Below are 21624 nucleotides of genomic sequence, written 5' to 3' on the forward strand. Positions count from 1 at the left end.
TGTGAATCTCTTCCGAGGCAGTAGAAAATGATGGAGTGAGCATTGGCATGATTAAAAACGTCGTAGACACTATTATTTCAGTTATCACAGACATCTTCAACCTGTCTCTTGTCAGTAGTATATATCCTACTGAGTGGAAGCAAAGTTTAATCGAGCCTATACCCAAGACTGACAACCCTAAGTCGCCAGGTGACTACAGGCCGATCAGCATACTACCTGCAATATCTAAAGCCCTAGAATACATCGTCCATGAACAGCTGACGGATTACCTCAAAACTCATAACATCCATGACGAATATCAGTCAGGCTTTCGAAAGCACCATAGTACAGCAACTGCATTAATCAAAGTAACTGATGACATTAAACATGCTATGGACAGACGTGAAGCTACTATCCTAACACTGATTGACTTTAGCAAGGCTTTTGACACAGTTGACTTCGATATATTACTAATTAAAATGAAACAGCTGAATTTCTCAATCAGCGCAATACACTGGTTCGACAGCTACCTCAAAAACAGAAGTCAACAAGTCGTTTGTGGGTCGGAAAAGTCATCATGGAAAAGCGTGCGCTCTGGAGTTCCCCAAGGCTCCGTCCTTGGTCCACTACTCTTCTCACTGTACATTAATGATATTTCTTCAGAGATTCACTCCTGCAGATATCATCCATATGCTGACGACATCCAACTGTATATAAGTGCAAGCCCCAAAAACATTGCTGGCGCAGTAGCGAGTATGAACGCAGATCTTTGCTCTGTTTCTCGATGGGCACAGAACCTAGGTCTGAAACTAAACCCTAAGAAATCCCAGGTCACACTTATATCTCATCCAAAGTTAATCAGCCGGTACTTTCGCGAAACGGTCCCTAAAATACTCCTCAATGGTACCCAACTACCATACCAAAAAACAGTAAAAGCCCTTGGAATAATCTTGGATGAACACCTAAACTGGGAAGAACAAACAGTCACAGCTTGCCGAAAATCGCTCTCCTCCCTACATGCTATTCAAAAATTTAGAAAAATATTTCCAACCCATGTTAAACAAAAATTAGTCCAAGCACTAGTCTTGCCTAATCTTTACTACTGTGATGTAGTTCAACACCGCACAAATAGTGAAAAATCTAGATGCCTCGAGCTAGTGATGAATGCTTGCGTTAGATGCGTGTGCAATATTCGGTTGTATGATCATATCAGTCCTTCATACTCCCAGCTAGGTTGGATACGCCCACATAAGGCACGCGATCTCCACACGATGTGCTTACTTCATCGATTTCTTAGCCACTGGTGCCCCCAATACTCATCTTCTCACATTAAACACCTATCATCATTCCACAATCGCAATACCAGATCGGATACGTCTGTCATCTTGACTGTACCTTCACATAACACTAAATCTTTCTCCGTGTCATTCTCCATCTCAGCCATACGACTATGGAACGCGCTCCCCTGTGATCTTCGTCTTATCCAGAACTACTCAACATTCAAGAGGGAACTCAAAACTTACATATTAGGGACGGTATAGCCACCATGTTGTGCCCCTCTCATCTCATTCTTTCTCCTCTCCATCACAGCTTCGAATTTTACCAATCTTTTTCTCTTCCTCTAACCTATCTACCTCTTATATATCTCTTTTACCCCATTCTATCGTCTTATGTCTCTGCTCGATGAGAATAACTCACAAGCTGCAAGAATATAACGAGAAAATTCCCAACTAACAATGGGACTGACATTCACAAAAGAAAAGTATGTTTACTTTCATATACATAGTCACTATTATTATTATTATTATTATTATTATCATTATTATTATCATTATCATTCTTTATTTTTATAATTATTTTTATTGTTATAATTATCATTGTACTACTGTTATCATCTCAATTTTTTTGTTTAACATCAATACTGCATAATACGTTAAATGTCCTTAATGTTATTTAGAAACTGTAACTCGTTCAATCTGAGTATGCCTGGTTAGATGTAAGAGAGGGCCTGAAGGCCCTAATCTTGCCAGGTAAAATAAATGCATAAATAAATAAACAAATAAATAATACATGCTATGCAGCGTAGTCGCTATGTTACACAGGCAACTAGGATAGGCGTATAATTGTGTGAGATACCTTACTTGTGTCAGTGTGTGTATTGGAGGCGATGTGTCCACGGTTTTATAGCGGAACATTGAAATTCATGAACAGAATTTATCCGTAGTCTAAGTATGAGACACACCCCAGTTACTACCTACATCTACATCTACATACATACTCCGCAATCCTCCATAAGGTTTGTGGCGGAGGGTACCTCGTACCAAAACTAGCATCTTCTCTCCCTGTTCCACTCCCAAACTGAACGAGGGAAAAATGACTGCCTATATGCCTCTGACGACCCCCAATCTCTCTTATCTTATCTTTGTGGTCTTTCCGCGAAATATAAGTTGGTGGCAGTAAAATTGTACTGCAGTCAGCCTCAAATGCTGGTTCTCTAAATTTCCTCAGTAGCGATTCACGAAAAGAACGCCTCCTTTCCTGCAGAGACTCCCACCGGATTTCCTGAAGCATTTCCGTAACACTCGCGTGATGATCAAATCTATGAAACCTTTTGCGCAGAACATATTTATGAAGCGCTCTGTTCGCAGTTTGTCCATCAGATTTCCGGTGTTTCGCAGGATCCGCAAGAATATATTTCAGAGGGGGCACCTACGGCTCTCGAACTTAAAGTTTCCATCAGGCATACGAATCACCATAAACAAGCACTCCCAGCTTCAGACGCTGCGGGGGGAGTTCGAATTTCACCCAAAACATTGGTGTAAAGTATGGTGTTCAGATACTTTGTATCATTACCTTTATCTCCCTTCCCAGCGAGATACACGGGGACAGAATTACTTCCTCAGGAGTGATTCAACTCGCCTGTCCTACAGTCGAACTCAACAGAAAAAAGAACTCAGATGCAGCACAGCACTGCATGAAGGAATGGTTCTGTAGTTTGCTGTAGTGGTGTTTCCCACTATGTCGAAACGATTTGTGTTAAACTGGAATGTACAGCAGGCACGGCAGTTTAATCCATCTCGATGCATTGCACAACATTGTACAAAATAGACTAAAATTTGTTACCACAAGTGCAGAAAATGTCACTTCACTAACGCCAACCCCTCACTCGCACTCTCCTTTCCAATTAAAATAAAAAAAAAAAATGTTGAAGAAATATACGCGAACGTTTCATTCTGAGACAAACTCGTAATCTGTTGTTCAGAATTCGCTCATTATGGTCACGAAGCGTTGTTCCTTTCATTACACGAATTATGACATCAGACAATGAGTACCAAATAATTCCAGTAGTTTTGATACAGTATTTCCAGTTCCAAGGAATTTATGTCACCCATATTCCGTGAAGTCGGTCCATCACTGCGAAAGAAAGCGTCCGTGATAATTCAAAGAAAATGGAAAAACAGTAAAAGGAATCGACTTCAATTTTTAAATGAATGTGAGAGAACACGAGACATTAAAATAATAATTTTCTTTTAATTTCTGTTTCCTTAATTAGTACAGTTTTCTCTGTGGCAATAAAAGTGCCTTGTTCTTTTGCCTCCAAGAGACAACAGTTCAGTTAGCTACTGAAGAAAGATCATATTCAGCGTAAAACGATGAACTGTAATTATCTGACACTGCCAGAAGGCGAGCGATGTAGAAAATAATAAAAAACAGAATTCTATTGCTCAGACCGCAGCTGATACATATCCTGACTATTAGTTTCAACAAACTTGTATTGTCATTTTCAGATCATCGGATACTTGAATTATAGAGCCTCTATGTGTGGCACATGGCCATCTAGAGATTGATAACGTTGAGGTACACTCACAGAGAAGAATCTCTCATGCAACACTAGGTACACTGCAATAGAAACCATCAACTAGCATTTCTGGAAAGTAGCGTAAAGTTTAAGTTGTTGTTTCAGAAACTTTTGCTTGTTGTTTTTGTTTACACATAGTTGTGTATAGGCCAAATTTGTGGAACCATATTTTTGTGTTTATCTGTTATTTAACTAACTTATCGTTAATAAACTATTACGTTTATCATGAGTGAAAAGTGCTTAGTTTGTCGTAGAACTGTTAGGTCGGGGCTTTGGTGTGATGGGTGCTGTAGTTTCTTCCATGTGGGTGACTGTAGTGGCATGGGAATAGGGGAAGTAAATGAGACTCATCAGTGGTTTTGTAGGGTTTGTAGTAGAGATAGGAAAATACTAGGAAAGGAGGGGAAAATTGCAGACCTTCAGGCTGAGTTAGACAAGGCCTGGGGTGTCCTTGACAGGTTAAGGAGGGAAAAGGGTAAACAGAGGTGGGAACTGGCAACAGGCAACAGGAGGAACAGGCCTAGAACTTTATCTGACAGCTTCGTGGTGAATGTGGAAAATAGATTTGACCTGTTGCTTCAGTTAGAAACCGGTGAGCCTCAAGCAGATGCAGGTGTAGACAGGGCCCAACAAACTTTCATCAGCAAATTGAAAAGTAAGAAAGTAGGAAAATCAGTAAAGAGAAAGAAAGTGTTGTTGTTAGGTAGTTCCCATGGAACTGGTGTTGGCCAACATTTGTAAGATAAACTAGGATCAGAATTCCAGGTCACCCAATTTTTTAAACCTAGTGCTTGTCTGGAGTAGGTGACAGAGGATTTACGATCACTTTGCATAGACTGCAATAAGGAAGACACTGTAGTTATAGTGGGTGGGGCAGGTAATAGTATTGACAGAGGTCCTGGGTACAGCATAGAGGGTGACCTGTCAAAGAATGCATCAGCATCAAAGCATACTCTTGTTTAGTTCTTGGGTGCCATGACCGACCTCATTTGAACTCTTCTGTTAAGAGAGTTAATTTGCACTTGGAACGGTTGTTTACGTCGGGTGCAGGGTCACACATTGGTGTGGTTCCTGTTGATTCTCTCAATAGGAGGGATTATACTAGGCATGGCCTTCACCTCAACAGGAAGGGGAAGGGTAAACTGGCTGGGGAAATAGCAGGAAAGTTAAAGAGGGCGGCATTGTCATGAGTAATAAAATACCAGTGGTTACAGGGTTCAGAAAAGGCCGTTCTTAGGGTAGTGAGGTCAGAAAGAAACCAAATTTAAAGAGAGGTTAGGACTGAGACAAACCTTCAGTTAGAAAAAGAATCCAAAAGACATAATTCTAGCTTATTACATCAGCATTAATGGCAATTGATTAAGAATTTTCAACAGTCAGCAGATATTTTAGCGCTACCCAATTTTAACTCAGTTAGTGTGAAATGTCAACTACCTCTGTTGCATCAAAATATTCGAGGACTGAGAAATAAAATTAATGAATTAATTATCTGCCTCTCTGAACATCATGTGACCACTGGTATAGAACGTTTTATTGTTACTGTGTTTGGATTAGCTTCTGACGTTTGTAGATCAGAAATGGAGAAAGGAGGAGTTGCCACATTCATCAGAAACTGTCATAAATTTAAGAACACAGACACTAACAAATTTTCCCTAGAGCAGCATATGGAATAATGTGAAGCATAAGCATAATTTCACAAAAAATCCTTCATGATATTAAGTGTATATCGAGCACCTGCAGGTATCTTTAATCTGTTTGTAAACCATCTTGAAGCTGTACTAGCCCATTTAACAACCAAAAACAAAGAAATAGTGGTTGCTGATGATTTCAATGTAGATTTCCTTAACGACTCTCCCAATAAGAACTTATTTGAGTTAGTGACACTATAATTCAACTTAATTTCCACTGCAAAGTACCCCACTAGGGTAGAAAATTGCTCACAAACAGCCACTGATGATATATTCATAGAAAAGTCCAATGAACAAAACTATATTACAAAACTAATAGTCAATGGCCTCTCAGATCATGACATGCAGTTCCTTCTGTTCAGCGTTAACACTGAACACGATATAAAATCTGTTAAATCTGAGCTCACGAGGGTAATTAATAAGCTAAAAATGGATTATTTTAGTACACACCTCAGAGACATTCACTGGACTGACATTTACAGTGCTCATGGTATGAATGAAAAATATAACACTTATTCGAACACTGTTTGCCCCAAAAACTTACCAACATTAGAGCGAAGTTCACAAAGAAGCCATGGATAACTCAAGGAAGAGGTGTATCTTGTAAAACAAAAAGAAAACTGTATCTGTCAATCCGAAATAGTTCCAATATTAATGCTGTAGCACATTACAAGAAATACTGAAAAATATTAAAGACTGTAATACAGACATCAAAGCAGACATATTGCAAGGAAAAAATAGTCATATCAGATAAGAAAATAAAGATAAAATCGGATATAGTGAAGGAGGAGACTCAAAAACTTACCAACATTAGAGCGAAGTTCACAAACAAGCCATGGATAACTCGAGGAATTGGTGTATCTTATAAAACAAAAAGAAAACTGTATCTGTCAATATGAAATAGTTCCAATATTGATGCTATAGCACATTACAAGAAATACTGCAAAATATTAAGGACTGTAATACAGACATGAAAGCAAATATATTACAAGGAAAAGATACTCATATCTGATAACAAAATAAAGAAAATATGGGATATAGTGAAGGAGGAGACCGGTAGAACCAGACATCAAGAGGGACAAATACTATTAAGAGTAAATGATACATTGATGACAGAAGTGTATAGTGTTGCATTACTTTTTAACAAACATTTCATAACTGTTACTGAAAAGATGGAGTTGTCAGATTCTGTAGATGCTGCTATGGAATACCTCAGACCAGAAATTTCAAGTAACTTCCATAATATGAATTTGACACTCACTAACCCAGCAGAAATAATGTACATCATAAAATCTTTACAATCAAAACATCTAGTAGGTATGATGAAATATCAACAAAACTACTTAAAGAATGTGATTCTGTGTTAAGTAACATATTAAGCTATCTGTGTAACCAGTCGTTTATCAGTGAAATATTTTCTGAACGGTTAACATGTGTTGAAGTTAAGCCACTGTTCAAAAAGGGAGATTAAGAAATATCATCAAATTTCCATCCAATTTCACTTTTGCCAGCATTCTCAAAAATTTTAGAAAAAGTAATCTACAATCGGCTTTATAACTATCTTATCTCAAACATCATACTGTCAGAGCCACAGTTCGGATTTTTAAAGGGTTCTGTTATTGAAAAGGCTATCTACACTTACAGTGAAAATGTGCTCAATTCGTTAGATCAAAAATTGCAGGCCACTGGTATATTTTGTGACCGGAAAAGGCATTTGACTGCGTAAAGCACAATTTCCATTTAAGTAAATTAGAATACCAGAGTGTAACAGGAAATGAAGCAATATGGTTCAAATCCTATATCTCTGGCGGGGAACAAAGGGTGTTATGAGGAAAGAGACATGTATCAAGCTATCAGGCATCATCCAACTGGGAACTAATTACATGTGGGGTCCCACCAGGTTCCATTCTAGGGCCCTTACTTTTTCTTGTGTATAGCAATGACCTTTCATCAGTAACATTACCAGATGGCAAGTTTGGTTTGTTTGCGGATGATACAGACATTGCAATAAATATCAAATCAAATGTACTCTTAGAAAGATCAGCTAATAAAATATTTGTGGACATCAATCACTGGTTCCTAGCCAATTCCTTGTCACTAAACTTTGAAAAACACACTACATGCAGTTCAGAACTCGTAAGGGATGTCCCACGAGTATATGCCAAACATGCGATGACAAGCAGATAGAGGAAGTGGACAGTGTTAAATTCTTGGGGCTACAGCTTGATAATAAATTCATCTGGGAAAAGCACACAACAGAACTGCTTAAGCGTCTTAACAAATCTCTATTTGCAATGGGAATTGTGTCAGACATGTTGTTGTTGTCTTCAGTCCTGAGACTGGTTTGATGCAGCTCTCCATGCTACTCTTTCCTGTGCAAGCTTCTTCATCTCCCAGTACTTACTGCAACCTACATCCTTCGCAATCTGCTTAGTGTATTAAGCTCTAGGTCTCCTTCTACGATTTCTACACTCCACGTTGTCCTTCAATGCTAAATTTGTCATCCCTTGATGCCTCAAAACATGTCCTACCACCCTGCCCCTTCTTCTTGTCAAGTTGTGCCACAAACTCCTCTTCACCACAATTCTATTCAGTACCTCCACATTAGTTATGTGATCGACCCATCTAATTTTCAGCATTCTTCTGTAGCACCATATTTCGAAAGCTTCTATTCTCTTCTTGTCCAAACTATTTATCGTCCATGTTTCACTTCCATACATGGCTACACTCCATACAAATACTTTCAGAAAAGAGTTCCTCATACGTAACTCTTTACCCAATGTTAACAAATTTCTCTTCTTCAGAAACGCTTTCCTTGCCATTGCCTATCTGGGTTTTTATCCTCTCTACTTCGACCATCATTAGTTATTTTGCTCCTTTACTACTTTAAGTGTCTCATTTCCTAATCTAATTCCCTCAGCATCACCCGACTTAATTCGACTACTTTCCATTGTCCTCGTTTTGCTTTTGATGATGTTCATCTTATATCCTCCTTTCAAGACACTGTCCATTCCATTCAACTGCTCTTCTGAGTCATTGCTGTTTCAGACAGAATTACAATGTCATCAGCAAACCTCAACGTTTTTATTTCTTCTCCATGGATTTTAATACCTACTCCGAATTTTACTTTTGTTTCCTTTACTGCTTGCTCAATATACAGATTGAATAACGTCTAGGAGGGGCTACAACCCTGTCTCACTCCCTTCCCAACCACTGCTTCCCTTTCATGCCCCTCGACTCTTATAACTGCCATCTGGTTTCTGTACAAATTGTAAATCGCTTTTCCCTCCCTGTATTTTACAGCTGCCACCTTCAGAATTTGAAAGAGAGTATTCCATTCAACATTGTCGAAAGCTATCTCTAAGTCTACAAATACCAGAAATGAAGGTTTCCATTTTCTTAATCTAGCTTCTTAGATAAGTCGTAGGGTCAGCATTGCCTCACGTGTTCCAACATTTCTGCGGAATCGTAATTGATCTTCTCCGACGTCGGCTACTACCAGTTTTTCCATTCGTCTGTAAAGAATTTGCGTTAGTATTTTGAAGCTGTGACTTATTAAACTGATAGTTCGGTAATTTTCACATCTGTCAACGCCTGCTTTCTTTGGGATTGGAATTATTATATTCTTCTTGAAGTCTGAGGGTATTTCGCCTGTCTCATACATCTTGCTCACTTCATGGTAGAGTTTTGTCAGGACTGGCTCTCCCAAGCCTGTCAGTAGTTCTAATGGAATGTTGTCCACTCCAGGGGCCTTGTTTCGACTCAAGTCTTTCAGTGATCTGTCAAATTCTTCACACAGTATCGTATCTCCCATTTCATCTTCATCTACATCCTCTTCCATTTCCATAATATTGTCCTCAAGTACATCGCTCTTGTATAGACCCTCTTTACACTCCTTCCACCTTTCTGCATTCCCTTCTTTGCTTAGAACTGGGTTTCCATGTGAGCTCTTGATATTCATACAAGTGGCTCTCTTTTCTCCAAAGGTATCTTTAATTTTCCTGTAGGCAGTATCTATCCTACTCCTCGTGAGATAAGCATCTACATCCTACATTTGTCCTCTAGCCATCCCTGCTTAACCATCTTACACTTCCTGTCGATCTCATTTTTGATACGTTTTTATTCCTTTTTGCCTGATTCGCTTACTGCGTTTATATATTTTCTCCTTTCATCAATTAAATTCAATATTTCTTCTGTTAGCCAAGGCTTTCTACTAGTCCTCGTGTTTTTACCTAATTGATCCTCCGCTGCCTTCACTACTTCATCCCTCAGAGCTACCCATTTTTCTTCTACTGTATTTCTTTCTCTCATTCCTGTCAGTTGCTAACTTATGCTCTCCCTAAAACTCTGTATAGCCTCCGGTTTAGTCAGTTAATCCAGGTCCCATCTTCTTAAATTCCCCCATTTTTACAGTTTCTTCAGTTTTAATGTACAGTTCATAACCAAGAGATTGTGATCAGAGTCCACATCTGCCTCTGGAAATGTCTTACAATTTAAAACCTGGTTCCTTAATCCCTGTCTCACCATTATATAATCTTTCTGATATCATCTAGTATCTTCAGGATTCTTCCATGTATACAACCTTCTTTTCTCATTCTTGAACCAAGTGTTAGCTATGATTTAGTTATGCTCTGTGCAAAATTCTATCTGATGGCTTCCTCTTTCATTTCTCTCCCCCAATCCATATACACCCACTAAGATTCCTTCTCTCCGTTTTCCTACTCTCGAATTCCAGTGTCAGACATGAAAAAAACTGTCATACGATGCTTAATTGCATTCCATAATTTCATATGGGATTATTTTGTGGCGTAATTCAACAAGCCAAGCTAAAGTTTTCAAGTTTTCCTGGCACAAAAACGTGGAGTAAGATTTAAATGTGGTGTGAACTCAAGAACATGCTGCAGAAACCTGTTTAGGGATATTAACTACTGATTCTTTAATGAAATTTTTCATTAAAAATATATCACTCTTTCAAACCTACAGCTCAATTCAGGAAATCAATACTAGAAATAAGAATAGCCTTCACATTGATTTAAAGTCACTTAGTCTTGTACAAAAAAGGTGTGCATTATTGAGGAACACACTTTTTCAGTAACTTACCAGCAGCCATAAAAAGCTTAACAACCAATGAAATTCAGTTTAAGAGAAGCCTAAAGGAATTTTTGGAGTCCAACTCCTTCTACTCCATTGATGAATTCTCAGTAGAACCAACTAATTTGTCTGTCAATTGGAATGAAAGTAAATCTAATCTAATCTAATCTGACTGTATCAACAAGACACACAGGTATCAGATACATCAAATAAGACCGTTCACTGCTGTCACATTTGTTGTTTTGATAACCGGCTCTGTACTCAAATGTAGGATAAACGTTAAGATCTGCAACATGTCAGCAGAAGAAACACACACACACACACACACACACACACACACACACACACACACACACATACACATACATGCATGCACATAAACTAAAACACAATGTAAGATACAGTACTATGGCTAGATGCTGGCACTTAAAACGTTTTTCTGTGTACATGAGTAAATATTTCTATGCAAGAAATCTTCTGCTTTGTAATGGTAACTGTGCAGGAGAAATGAAGGCAATCTAAATTTTAAAACACCCCTGCTGTCTGTCTGGCTTTTATTTCCCCATGTATGCTGTCAGAGTGTTTTATGATAGTGTATTTCGCCACTTTCTGTATAAAGTTAAATTAATTAAAGGACATTGCAAATAAATCAACCTTTTGGAATTGTAATAAAGTAAACTTGACAGCTGCTTAAAAAGGTACCTGCAAGATATACTTCCTTTTGTGCAATGAATACTTTTGTCTAAGTGAGGAGGTGTCGCAAGTATATTATCCCATAAGCCGCCAGTGACAGAGAACGTAGAATATATCTCGGCTTACTGACTTACGTATTTCCAAATGTGGCTGCTATTCACACGTCAAAAGTAGTTGAATGTAACCAATTCAACAGATCTACTTCGCGGTTTTTGCAAATTAAATAAGAAAGTTCTTCCTCGTTTATAATTCCTTGTTTGTAAACCAGATTAACAAGAGGTGGGTTATTTTGATATATGAAAGACTCAGTTAAGTGGCAAGTAGAATTCTGTTTCGTTTTGATACTATGTGTGAGTCATATAAAAAGAATAGTGCCTTTTCGAGAAATGATTGATTGCATCAAGCTATTACAGGAATTTTATAAGATTTGACAATGTCAAGAATGTGGAAGAGATCTTAATTTTCAATATGACCTTTATTTGTCTGGATCGCGAAGTTATAGAATGATATGGGTGGTTTAGACTGCGGTAAGAATCATCTTCAGATATAAAACAAGCAGGAAAAATATTGTTAATGGAAAGTCCTCTCCAATTAGAACGTGTACAACACAAAAGGACACGAAAGTGACAAAGAACGTACTGAGTCATTTAAACTACTGTATTTCATGATGCTGCGATTTAAAATAAAAACAAGCATGCATCTGCTAATAAAATTTGTTATGATAAAACGAAGTTAAACAATATATAAAAGAATGTTTGCTACTTATCGTGTGCTAGTAAAACAAATAAACAATTTAAAATAATGAAATATATGGAGTTTACATGCAAAGACTAAAAATTGTTCCTGATGAGCATGCTGCGCACTGACAAGAGAAGGTGCTCCTTAGTAAATTAGGAAGTAATACAACAAACAAAATACAAGATGCAACAAGAGATACTTCATAGAGATCAGTCATCTTAGTGATACACGCAGTCAAGTAGTTCTCGACTCTTGGTGACATGATTTTCTCAGTACATTCTTGGATTCTTTGTAGTTGCGTAGTAGTCAACAAAGAAAGTGATGTTGATATACGGGTTGAGTCACTAGCTATTGCCACCAAGATTAACTCCGAAAGTATGATGGGATCTGAAACGTTTGTGGAACAAAAGTTGCATGAGACAACGGGGGCCATAATATGACTATGGTTCTTTGTTGTCGGTGGAGTCGCTTCAGAGATATGGAGGTCAACTGAGTTTATTTTTTGTTTATTTTTTTTAATGGAATACCATAGTTTGGTACTTATTTTATGATAGTGGCTATCGAGTCGAATCCAATAACGTGTAACAGTAAGGTCTTTGAAGTTCAACGAAGTTCACAAAGGTGGCATGAACGTCCATTAACAGAAGGTTTTCGAAGTGATGACCATTGGTATCAGTGCAATGCTGCAATCTTCTTATCACGGATTGAGTGGTATTCCTTATCACATCGGCAATTATCGAAGCACATAATTCAACAATTCTCTCTCCCATATCTTCAGGTGTAGTAGGAACGTCTTTGTAAACAATATCTTTTACAAATCCCCACAAGAAAGAATCCAGAGGGGTGAAGCCTGGAAACGAGCCGTCCACGACACATCTCCTCCGCGTCCTATCATGCGATTTGCGAATTGTCTCTGCAACTCATTTCTAGCCATCAGCGAAAAATGTGCCTGAGAGCCATCGTGCTGATACCACATTTTGTTCCTTGTTCCCAAAGGTATTTCTTCCGATGTTAGACAGAATGTTTCTTGCAGGAATGTGGTGTATTTCCTACCATTAAGATTCCTTCGATGAAATAGGGGCCTATAATTCTGTCCTCCAGAATTCCACACCATACCGATGAAATATGGGCCTATAATTCTGTCCTCTAGAATCCTACACCATACATTCACCGACCGTGGTATTTGGTGTGCAACTGGCCTCAGCCAACATGGGGTTTTAGTTGCTCAGTAGTGCATGTTACGCAAATTAACATTTCCATCGTTCGTGAATGTAGCCTAGTCAGTAAATCAAATCAAATTAATTAATGTGTCATCACTGTGAATCTGAAGTTGAGCCCATTGGCAGAATTCAATGCGACGCATACAATTCGTACCAGTTCACTCTTGGTGGAGACTAATATGGCAAGGATGCTATTTATGGCGTTGCAAACACGAACAACACTACTCTGGCTCATGTCAGATTCCCTTGCTATATTACGCGAACTAACACAAGGATCTCGAACCACAGTGGCAAGAGTAGCAATTTCCGTTTCGTGGTTAGTAACTTTCCTTTGCAGGATATGCTTCCGATGCGTTAAAGGTCCAGGGTGAGTAAATAATCTGCGTATAAGTCCCTAGCTCTCACTGAATTTCGTTGGTATTCGTCGCAAATGAGAAGTATATCGTCTGGTTCTTCGAGGGAATACATCATTCACTTTCGCTTGTTTCGACGATACTAGTCTTAACGTTGGTATTAGTGTCGTATTGCGAAGCATTTCAATGCTGTTTACATGTCAATGGCACGTTAGATGGATGCGCCGTATTCGCGAATATTTGCTATTTGCACGATATACGAGAGAGAATTGTCAGAGAACGTGCTTCGATAAGTGCCGAAGTGATAAGGAATACCACTCAGTCCATGATAAGAAGATTGCATCAGTGATACCAACGGTCATCACTTCGATCACGTTTAAATGGATGTTCATGCCACCTTTTCGTACCTTCGTGGACCTTCAAAGACCTTACTGTTACACGCAATTGGATTCGTCTCGTTTGCCGCTATCATAAAATAGGCACCAAACAACAGCATCCCAATGAAAAAACAAAGCTGACCTTTATACCTCTCACGCTAGCCCACCCAGCAAGAAAAACCAGCGTCATATTGTGGTCCCCGTTGTTCTGTGCAACATTTGTCAGAGAAACGTTTTACCTAATATCATACTTCAAGAGTTATTCTAGGTGGCAATAGTTACTGACTCACAATGTGTAATCTTCTTGTGAAGAATTTTCCCCAGTCGCAGTCTGTTGACCTATCTCTAAGTGCAAATGTGGATTCCTGGTTTTGATCTATCTCCAAATTAGTATTTCCCTTACAATTGATGTCTTTGCTTTCTTATCTATGTACAAAATCCCAGAGGACATTCTGAAATATTCGCTAATTTCGTTACACCCAGCTGTTGTTGCAACACTGACGTGTAATACCAGATAAATAAGTTGCTGTTCATTATAATCCGATTGATTATATACCACTCATATTCTTATATCCTGCAAGAGTATAGCTTGGATTTTCCCTTATGATGACTCCTACCCCGGTCTTCCTTTGTCCTCCAATGCCTATACAGTACACTACTCTGTCACATGATTCATAGTAGCCCAGACTGGTCCAGCCTTGTTCGATACCGCTATTGCCTAAGTTATCGATCAGTAGCATATGTATTTTCGGTTTGATGACATCAATTTTTTCGAAGTCTTAGGATACCCTGCCGTTTCCTAATACCTTCTGCTTTCGCATCATACTTCGAAGCACTGCTATGGATATTCGCTCTACCTCAGTCAAAATTGAAGATTCTCTTACCTGGACGCCTCGTCATCCAGTGATGCTTTTGTGTATATAGTCCATTACATTTTTTTACCAACTGTGAAAGTATTTTCTGACAAATGTATCATATACTTGTACACGTAGTACCAGACGTCAGGCTGACTGAGATACTACCCTCCTCTTCCTTCCAGACGTTCATCATAATATGTAGGTAGGTGTCCTCCCAAGATGCTACTAGCACTAATTTCAAACTGCAATTATTACTGGTCCCAGTCCTTTCTTTCACGTACGAGCTGTGTAGTTAGCCTCTGGTAACGACAATACATACATACTAAATTCATTTGCAAATGAATGAAGACTTCGTAGCATGCAAAACGAATTATGGCTGTAGAAGAACAATTTTGGGAGTGAAAGTAAGAGTAAACCACGATGAATTGTGCTTAGGCAGTCATTTCTCATGACACTGATGAGCGATGTTTTCATTGTCATTGCTCACACTACAAATTACCACTGGTGCAGTAGTACTCATGAATGTCATATTATCAGAGAACTGTTGTGAAATGGTAGGACTCAAAAGATTCGGTAGGAGACGCTCCCGGAAAGGAGCTCTTCGTGAAAGATATGATACCTTGCATTGCAATAGGAAAAGTATTTCAGTTGAGCAAAGATTCATCTGTCTTAACGCTGACGACTGTGATATTACAGACATTCACGCTTGTTTATTAGCCGGCTGATATGGCCGAGCGGTTCTAGGCGCTACAGTCTTGAACCGCGCTACCGTTACGGTCGCAGGTTCGAATCCTCCCTCGGACATGGATGTCTATGATGTCCTTAGGTTAGTTAGGTTTAATTGGTTCTAAGTTCTAGGGGACTGATGACCTCAGACGTTAAGTCACATAGTGCTCAGAGCCATTTGAACCATTTTTTTGTTTATTATGATGACAATTATTGTCCTTTCCACAGACCATTACAGAATAGACCAGAAACGAGAACGAGAGAGTGGCGTGCTATGTACACTCGCCCATGGACCATACGGTATTCTAAGGAGTGCAAACTGATATGAGAGGAATATGTGCTGCTTTAAACTGAATTTCAAAATTTAGTTTAGTTGACACCACTCGACCGCTGACTGAGTTGCTTCACAGATACTGACTGCATGGCAAAACACCTACCTTCCTAAGCGTCACTAGAGGTTCGATGCATTAACTTCCTTCTTTTGTTCCACCGTCGTCGATTAGACACTTTGGGATCCAGCCTCGTGGCTAAATTTCTGTGCACCATATCTCTATTCTGACTTCTCTGCTAGTTAAACAACTGAACAGTCAGAGAGCTCAAACATAATCTAAGGATACAGAGTGCGCACCGTCTGCATTATCCCGTTATGAGGTAATCAACTAATCAGAATCCGTCCTTCGGGCATAAAAGTGGGAGCCTCGGAAATTTTAAACTCAGCCTCTGATGACGTTGGTGGAGGCAGTCGTCGGAAGCTTCAGATTTTATTTGAGTTTGATGAGGCAAGTTAACCGAGAACTTTTTTTTAAGAATTAAGAATAGTAAGAAAAGTTCAGTGAAATTTAGATAGCAATTAAAAAGGTTACTTGCGGCAACATAGTTTTAGTTAGACTGTATCTATTGGTATGGTAACGTTAATATCCAGTACCCAGCTTAATTGCATTGCTTTTGGTGCACTTCGAAGAGCATGTTCTCCAAAGTTTCGAGTAGATTACTGGAATATCTGGGGAACGTTATTAAACTAACTAATGTGTGACGAAAGTTTGAATACATGGCAGGCGATTGCCAGAATTTAAATATCATGGCGTCAGTTGTAATTTCACTCTAGACAGTACTGCAGACCCAGTGTAGCGGACTTTCAATAGATCTCGGTAAACAGCTCAGCAAGACATAGAAATTTGCCTTCAATTTCATTAAAATCTTTTTTACTGGAGTCAACGACAGTTTCGTGGCATTACAGCCACATCTGCAGGTCAACATCTTGATGTAAATATATAGCCATTATTTTCGCCCACTAGCATGAGAGCATAATCTTAAATGTAGTTGAACGTACATATCCCAGGTCATAGGAGGATCAACACTGGGAATATATGAAAGACCAACCATTTCTCGTCAATTTGGAATGAAGTGGCATTACGTCGAAAATTAAAGCTGCAAAGTAAAGATCCAGTCCCCGAGTAATTGCTAAGACACAAATAGAATGCTGTGTGACAAAACATGAAACCATTGTGTAGCTAAACAGCAAGTTAAAATAGGACCAGTCAGAAATAATTCACCAAAATTTATAACATGATGATGTAACTGTCAACTATTTCCAAAGATAACTACTGGAAATCAGTGACAGGTCCAGTGCTGGATTGCCACTATACAAAAAACTGTACCTAGAAATAAAACAACAGTGGTGACAGTAAGAACGAACAGTAAATGATGAACCCAGGTGAGGAACTCGACCTCAAGAGGTACTGAGCACATCACGTCAAACGGGTAAATACTAAAGGTACGAGCATAACCAGTTAACTAAGTCAGGCGATTGCGCCATAGGCAATAGACATGAACACGAAAGGCTCAGTATAGGCCGAATTAAATTCGGGAAAAAAAGTTGTGTAACTTTCTTACAATTATTAATGTAAGGACGTGATTTGTTACAGTAACAAAACAATTATTACTTAACAAAATCAATAAATCAGTGTAAACCTAACGATAAACAAGAAAAGTACATTAGAAAGGGTAAAAAAGAGCAGAGATAAAACCCAGCAGTAAGATCCAAGGTTACAGTGCCATTAAAATCAGTAGATGTGGATGTGTGACAGCAATAATATGATAATAGAGTTAATGAAAGAGGGACAGCAATTGGTGTGGGTGGAGGATGACCAGTCTTCACAGACCAGATTCGTTCATTAATACCCAATACCCTGTCTGCTTTGGATGGGACCAATTTGACAATGGCAGAATACAACGAGATGGCAACTGATGCTAATAAGAAATGAAAGGCAGTCATTCAGATTTACAGGGCTTGTGCACAGGAGAAAAAGGACTGACATGAGAAAAGTAGTATTAAGCAACATAAAAGAAGTTTGGGGATTATCTGGCACTAGTTCTCCATGTTGACAAAGATAAAACAGTGGCAATTTTGAGTGAGAATCGGTATGTGAATAAGGTGCAGCAATTTCGTACTTTTAATTCAACAGTGAAATATACAGTGAATTTCACTATTAAGTATTTGTTTTGTTTAAAAAAGAACTTTGTAAACTCTAATGTTTATCCAAATGTTTTTAGGAGAACAAATATGGTTCCCTTTGAACCCAGCAACATACAAACAACGCACAACGATTTAGATACATCAGGAAAATGTAGCTCCACTTAGCTCCAAGTTAGGCCTTCCTCTGGGTTCACATCTTGCGTGTATTGTGGCCACAGATTTGCATATTATTATTCTGGTAAAAAAGATTTTGTACACTGCTTCCCTCAACCTAAAATCTTAGACTGGTAGACCAAATGATGAAATCAATGATGTCCTAAAACTGTTGTATTTGTTGCTGAAAATTAATTGTTTCAAGTTTGGTAATAATATTTACCTACAGAAACAGGGTTTGTCAATGGAATCCCATTAGCAAAATATTTACCCAACATTTTCCTGTCAATCTTTGATTACTATGTCATGACCTATTTCCCATCACAACCCAACTAGACTGTGACGGGCTGTAGATATGTAAATGATCGTTTGGTGTTACATGGAGGGGCACATGAAGGAGTTCTGTCGATTTGTGGAATGGTTGAATGGTTTACAAGAGAAAATACAGTTTATCATGTAGCACAGTGAGAGGAGGATCTTTCCTTACTTAGGCATTTGGATTACTTGACATCGAACTAAGAAATATTTTGACAAGATATAGGAAGGATACCATTACTGACGTAGTCACTCATCCTGTTTCCAAACACTTACTTAAATATAAAATGTTTGCTTTTAGGTCAGTGCTGAACAGGTTACATAACTCCCTCTGTGGAAGGATACTTTTGATACAGAGTATCAAATCATACAGTACATAGCCTACACTACTGTTAACGGAGACAATGTAGTGGAGGCTGTTTTCGTCAACAACGGGAAAAGGAGGATCCTCGAAAAGCAAAAAAGTAGTCATACAACTACAAAGTTGATGAATGCAATAGATAGTAAACCTTGGTGCAAAGTGCCCTAATTTTAGGAGATCCCTGAAAACAGTTAGACACAAGAAGTATAGAACCTGCCTTTTTAATACACAGTAATATTGACAAAAGTTAAACAAGATTTATTTGTTTATTTATTTTGAGTCAGCCCTCTTCCGACGGGTTTGATACGGCCCACCACGGTACACAGTAATATTTGCGAAAGGTATACACGATTAATTATTTAATTAATTAATTAATTAATTTTTTGAGTCAGCAGTCTTCTGACTGGTTTGGTGTGGCCAGCCACGAGTTTCTTCCCCGTACCAACCTCTTCATCTCACAGTAGCACTTGTAACCTACGTCCTCAGTTATCCACTGGATGCATTCCAATCTCTGTCTTCTCTACAGATTTTACCGTTAACAGCTCCGTCTGGCACTATAGATAATATTGCTGATGTCTTAACACATGTCCTATCATCCTGTCCCTTCTCCTTATCAGTGTTTTCCATGTATTCCTTTCCTCTCCGACTCTGCGCAGAACATCTTCATTCCTTACCTTATAAGTCCACCTAATTTTCAACATTCGTCTGTAGCACCACATCTCAAATGCTTCGAGTCTCTTCTGCTCTGATTTCCCCACAAAACACGTGTAATTTTCATACAATGATGTGCTCCAAACAAACATTTTCAGACATTTCTTCCTCAGATTGAGGCCTTTGTTTGATACAAGTAGATTTGTCTTGGGCTGGAATGTCCTTTTCTTCTGTCTGACTGTGAATCATTCATTTGTAAGGTATGCGACCTTCCAGACTTGGCATGTTGTAATTCCATGGAAACATCTTGATCGCTGAAGGCTTTATCGAAAACGCGATTCGAATCATCATCATCAATTAATTGTTAAAAAGTTAACACAAAAGAAAAATTAGAAAAGCTAATACATAATGAATGGAAAGCCAATGTAACACCAGGGACGAAGTACAAACTAAGTACACATACTTACAATATGCTTAGGAAAGCAATACAAGGAAAACCTAAATCTCATTTGCAGTTGCCTTTAGGCGTATTTGCAACAGGTGTTATTTGAAAACTTCACATACTACACTGATGATAACTCGAGGACCGTGTTATATCAGCTTAGACTTAGTATATCAACAATTATATCAAATTATGCTGAAACCTCCTGAATATGTTTCAGCATAATGACACTCTTGTAAATATATTCAAGACGTTTGTCTTGATCTTTGAAATCAAAGCCATCTGGCACCAAGTTGATATAATACGGTCCTCGACAATAGTGTCTTCGGTTTAGTATGCCAAGTCACAAAATAACATCTTTTGCAGACGCGTCTAGCGGCAATTGCACATTAGACTGTACGTTTTTCTTGCACTGCTCATCTGTGAGGGCTTTCCTAAGGATATTGTATGTACTTGTAGGTTGCACGTACTTCCGCTCCCCGTGTTACATTGGCTTTGTAGTGGTTATTTATTAGCTTTTCTAACTTGTCTGTTATAAAAAAATCTGCCACTGTTGACTCGAAAGGTGACAAATAAATTTCTTAGCAATCAAGTCATTTTCAAAGAATTACTACACGCCAATTCCTTTTATGCCATTGATAATCTGCTCTCGACGTCCTCTTTGCTCCGTCCGTCCTTGAATATTTTGCTGACTAGATAGTAGAATTCCTTAACTTCTTTTACTTCGTGACCATCAAACCTCATGCTAAGTTGCTAGCTGTTCTCAGTTTTACTACTACTGCTTACTGTTGTCTTTCTTCGAATTAAGCTTAACCTATTTTCTGTACCCATTAGACTGTTCATTCAGCCGACTATGTCATTGTTCATCACTTTCACTCAAGACATTAATACTGGTCATCAGCGAATCGCATCCCTGATATCCTTTCACCTTGACTGTTAATTACACACATCAAAAAAAGGTTTGCATCACCCCGATTCCCCAAACTCCTGCCGATGGACGTTGAATGTGGATCCTGTATGACAGACACAGTCCTTTTGACTGTTCATAGATATCAGTAAACCCGGCTAAAGATGTAAACGACAATGCATGGGCAGCGCTTATTACACGGAGGGTGTCCGACAGCCAATCAGTTCCAGTCATTCCACCAGGAAGGAGGTACACGGCTCGTTTTGACTGTAGTTCAACCATGCCCAGACGGTCAGTACCGCGGTTCGATCGCGTCCGCATTGTTACTTTGTGCCAGGAAGGGCTTTCAACAAAGTAAGTGTCCAGGCGTCTCGGAGTGAACCAAAGTGATGTTGTTCAGACATGGAGGACATGCAGAGACACAGGGAATGTCGATGACATGCCTCTCTCAGGCTTCCCAAGGGCTACTGCTGCAGTGGATGACCCCTAATTACGAATTTACGCTCGGAGGAACCCTGGAAGCAACGCCACCATGTTGAACAATGTTTTTCGTGTAGCCATAGGATCTCGTGTTACGACTCAAACTGTGCTCAGTAGGGTGCATGATGCACAACATAACTCCCGACGTCCATCGCGAGATCAATCTTTGCAACCACAACAACATGCAACGCGGTACAGTTTCGCCAACCAAATGTCGAATGGACCGCTCAGGAATGGCATCACGTTCCCTTTACCGAT

Source organism: Schistocerca gregaria, chromosome 2 (assembly GCF_023897955.1).
Source record: "Schistocerca gregaria isolate iqSchGreg1 chromosome 2, iqSchGreg1.2, whole genome shotgun sequence".
Lineage (NCBI taxonomy): Eukaryota > Metazoa > Arthropoda > Insecta > Orthoptera > Acrididae > Schistocerca > Schistocerca gregaria.